The sequence below is a fragment of the Mus pahari genome, chromosome 12 (genome assembly GCF_900095145.1).
Source record: "Mus pahari chromosome 12, PAHARI_EIJ_v1.1, whole genome shotgun sequence".
Classification (NCBI taxonomy): Eukaryota; Metazoa; Chordata; class Mammalia; order Rodentia; family Muridae; genus Mus; species Mus pahari.
In genome coordinates this window covers 7,350,673-7,355,653 of record NC_034601.1, presented here as the reverse complement: position 1 = coordinate 7,355,653, position 4,981 = coordinate 7,350,673, and positions in this window count along the sequence as shown.

Sequence of the window (4,981 nt, the reverse complement as noted above, 5' to 3'; positions counted from 1 at the left end):
GGAGGCAGAGGCAGGCGGATTTCTGAGTTCGAGGCCAGCCTGGTCTACAATGTGAGTTCCAGGACAGCCAGGGCTATACAGAGAAACCCTGTCTCAAAAAACAAAACAAAACAAAACAAAACAAAAAAAAGAACTGGAACACAATCTGCAATCTCCTGATGATGAGGGTGGTCCTCATGACTGCTCCGATGATACTGCTCTCTCCTCATGTGTTCCTTTGACTGTGAGCCCTAACTGCTTTGCAGATGTGGAGGAGCATCTTTCAAGGCGAATGCTGGCATTCTGGGATATGGTTTCCCCAAGTGTTGTGAAGGGACGGGCAGGGAGGATGCCAGGAATGCCTTACGATGCTTTTTTGAAAAGTAGAGTTCTGGGCTGTGAATTTTTAGCATTTGCCTAGTATGTGTGAAGTATCACTCTGTTCCATCCTCAGCACCAAAACCTAAATGAACAATAACAACACGAATAAGCAGACTCTGGCTTTCCCACCAGCAGGTTCCTGACCCAGACTTGGTTTTATTCATAAACTCCTAGGGCAAATTGCCTGTTGATAGGAACTGGTAGCAAGGAAGTTGGAGAAGGCTTGCACTTTCCACAGGTGTAATGCTACAATGTAGCAGGTTGTGGCGAACAGTTTAATGCACTCCCTCTTCTAGATGAGTGTTTTGTGTTCTAATTGATGTTAAAAGACAAATTTTCAGGCTGGGACTGTATGTTTTGGTAGAGTACTTTTTTGGGAATTGGTTCTAATGTTTTGTCTTATTTTGGCTCCCAAAAGCCACTCTTCCAGATCTGAGGGTCCCAGACATATCTGTGCATATCTATGCACATAAAATAAAATAAATCTAAAACTTTTACAAATTGTACACATGTATGTGTTCCTGTGGGTCTATGCATGTGATTGAGGCTCCTGTAGAGAGCAGAGACATTGGATCCCATGGAGCTGGAGTTATAGCCCATTGTGAGCTGCCTGATATGGGGCTTGAACTTAGGTCCTCTATAAGAGCAGTAAGTGCTCTTAACTACTGAGCTATTTTACCAGCACCAAGCTTAAAAGTTTTTTTATTAAAATTAAGAAAGAGAAGCCGGGCGTGGTGGCGCACACCTTTAATCCCAGCACTTGGGAGGCAGAGGCAGGCGGATTTCTGAGTTCGAGGCCAGCCTGGTCTACAAAGTGAGTTCCAGGACAGCCAGGGATATACAGAGAAACCCTGTCTCGAAAAACAAAAAAACAAAAAAACAAAATTAAGAAAGAGAGGGGGGGGGATAGAGAGATATCCCAGGAGAGGCAGCTGTAAAGGTCAGCAACTTTGCAAAGACAGAAAAGAAAAAAGCCAAGCCAGTTGAGCAGGCCAGCATAGAGGTCAGCCACATGTGGACAAACACCACAAGGTAGGTGGGGAGCTTTAGAGGAAGGAAGGAAGGAAGGAAGGAAGGAAGGAAGGAAGGAAGGAAGGAAGAAAGGAAGCCGAAAATATTGGCAAAAGTACACATAGGCTCTGGCAAGCATCTAATAGAGAGAGGCAGAAGGAAAGGAAAAGGGAAAGTTGTACCCTTCTCAGTCAGGACCCTGAAGACAGGCAGACTCAGCTAAACCTCATAGCTCATGGGGGCTATGCTGCCAGGTGGGAGATCTGAGCAGAAAGAGCACCTGGAAAGTGCTCGGAGCCATCTCTCTAGCTGTGAAATTTTAAACTTTTATTAGTACAGATCAATCATACATAATAATGGTTTTCACTACGACATTTCCATGCACATATATATTTTGATCATATTTACCTCCTATTACCCTTGAGGCTTGTCTGGGTCCTCTCACTTTACCTTGAGCTATCGTGACTTTCTGCCATGACTGTGGGGGATGTTGACAGGCAGGATAGATGGATTAATTTCAACTCCCCTGCTTTTCTCCTCATAGTTGCTCGAGTAGTTTTCTCTCTAAGTGTCCAAGCCACTCGGTTCTGAGAATGCAAGATCCCAGTCTGACTTCAAGCCCTGGAGGTGTGAGTTCTACTCCATCCCCCGTATGCATCACCATGTACTGTCAGGTTCTCGACCTTCAGATCCATGAGGAGCCCAGCACTTCTCGAGATCTATAACCACCTCCTCTGTACCTCAGTATTTGTCCTCTTTGCAAAGTGAACACCTTGATTTGTCCTTATGGGGTCTGAGGAGGACACAGACAGTGCATTGAACCGAAGATTCGATTCAGAAGTTGCTGTCTTCAGGGAAGCTTCTCATGGCCAGTGTCTGTAGTGACAGAAATATTGTAAGAATATGTTTTTGTTTTAATCCCAGGTGTGGGATATGGTGCTGCTTCAGATTGTCCACAGCAGTTGACTATGATTTGCCTCCTGCTCTGGTAGAGGCATGATTTTGCCAAGTGCAGATAGTTTCTGCAATTGAGTGACATTTGGAATTCTGGGGACTTTTCACAAGGTATATGAATGCTAAGGCCCCAAGAGGCGAGGTGGGTTATTGGTTGTTTGCTGTTGGCTATGGTTTTTAAAGTAATTGTTTGCAAAGAAGAATGAAGAAGTTAGATATCCTGATAGCAAACATCAAACTTGCCCCAAGAAACTCAATGCTGCTAATCAGCAGAAGTTGTTGGCTTAGATCTTTCAAAACTCACTTTCAGGGATGAAGAGATGGCTTAGCCGTTAAGAGCACTAACTGCTTTTCTGAAGGTCTTGAGTTCAAATCCCAGCAACCACATTGTGGCTCACAACTATCCGTAATGGGATCCGATGCCCTCTTCTCATGTGTCTGAAGACAGCTACAGTGTCTTCTACCCCGTGTCTTCTATTCTCCTAGGCCTCATGAGTGCTGGGATTATGGGTATAACAACACTCCTGGCTACAGCTAAAACTCCTGCAAGGCAGTGGCATAGTTGACACTACCAGTCATTTCTGGGCCCAGCTGAGTGGTGACAATGGGTTTATGAAAACATTCAAGGAGCCCTAGTATTGTGGGGCTGCCACCAGAGAAGACTGCTGGCACGTGGGTTTCAGCCAACAGAAAGTGTTTATTAGCTGGTCGGTGAGTACACTTGAGTCTTTGGGATCCCAGTAAATCCCTGTGCCTTTCTCAAGGTGAGCTTTTAAGCACAAAAACCATGTTCTGTGTTGACACACCTTGGTTAACCAGAAGTTAGCCAGCCCCAGAACTACAGAAGCTAAAAAGCAGGATTAGTACATTTGGAGACTCTCCCAGAACTATGGACTTCAATGAATTATGTCTTTGTTTTCATTTTGATAGGTGGTGCTGTTGAACCTGGTTTAATAGCCTGGATGGTACTTCTATCATAGAATCACCGGTCTAAGTGAATGAGTCAAATAGTGTACTCAGCCTGCTCTAAAGAGGTGTAGTTGGTCCAAAGGACCATTAATTTACTAAATTGATATATAATTGACCATATAGTTTAAGATTCAGGGCCCATCCAGTTCTGATAGCAGAGTGGTTAGTCAAAGTGACCAAGAGAACAGAGAGAGACTGGTACCAATTATCTGAGTTCTCTCTCTCTCTCTCTCTCTCTCTCTCTCTCTCTCTCTCTCTCTCTCTCTCTCAGCTTTTTTTCCAACAATGGCAAGATTTTTAAAATTACTCCTAATCAATTAGCATAGACTAGAAACAACAAATGTCTCCCAAAGCCACATATAGTTGTCTTTATCTCGTGTGGAATAACCAATTCTCTCCAATTCTGTGGGAATTTTGTAAGGGAATCTAGCTATTGTTTTAATTCAATAATGGAAAGGTTCAGCCCCTATGGTCCTCTATGTTAATCTGGGCTGCCCACAATCACTGCGAGTTTTGTCAGTCAGTGGGCTGACACTCTGGTTACTTCCTATCCCTAGGTAGTACAGGGGCCAGGGGCCTAATTATAACCAGCAATTAAAAAATTCTGGCTGACTTCTGGCTGGGGATAATTAACTTTATCCCTAGGGTTCTTTCCTGTGACATAGAGTCTGAGTCCCTAGGTTTTTCCTGCTTCCCAAAGGCCAGAATGTTTTCAGGAAGCCTCAGTTTCACAAACCTTTCTCCAGAACAACCACACACTTAAAAGTGGACCTCAATGGGCAAAAGTCAAGATGAATATGGGTTGATGGTCTATAGTCACATTAGCTTCCCTGTATCTGTCTTCCCCAGTCTCCAGTCCAGGCCTGAAAGGGGTGGAGGTTGGACCATGACCTATAGTACAAAACACAAGGCTCAGGAGGTGGCAGAAGAGCAGGAATGAAACCTTAATTTCCATGGGTCCATAGTGCAGAGAGTCCATTTGGCAGCAGCATCTGTGGCTTTCACTTGTTTAACATGGGTGTGGAGGATCCACGGTGCAAGCCATGGAGTGTTGGAGCCACAGAGTAGGAGTGGAGAGAATCAACATGTCCAGGTTTTCAGGGCTAGACCCAGTGCCCCTTTGGCTACCCACTTGACCCAGATGGACTCAAGCTGGGTTTCTCAGATAGTCCGATGAATAGCCTGCATGGAGAACTGGAGGGCCTGTGGAGATTTGAGAAAGGAATGGTTACAGGGTTCTGTCAACTGCTGATCTCTGAGCCTGGGAAGGAGTGGAGAATTCCAAACATAACCTGGATGTGGTGGTTTGAATATGCTTGGCCCAGGGAGTGGCACTATTAGGAGGTGTGGCCTTGTTGGAGGAAGTTTATCACGGTGGGAGTGGGCAATAAGACCCTCCTCCTAACCACATGAGGACCAGTCTAGTGGTCTAGGACTAGTGGACTTTAGGTGAAGATGTAGAACTCTCAGCTCTTTTTGTACCATGTCTGCCTGGACACTGCTATGCTCCTGCTTTGATGATAATGGACTGAACTTAAAAAAAAAAAAAAAAAAGACTTGCCTTGGAGCTGGAGAGATGGCTCAGCGGTAAAGAGCACCAGGTGCTCTTCCAGAGGTCCTGAGTTCAAATCCCAGCAACCACATGGTGGCTCACAACCATCTGTAATGGGATCCGATGCCCTCATCT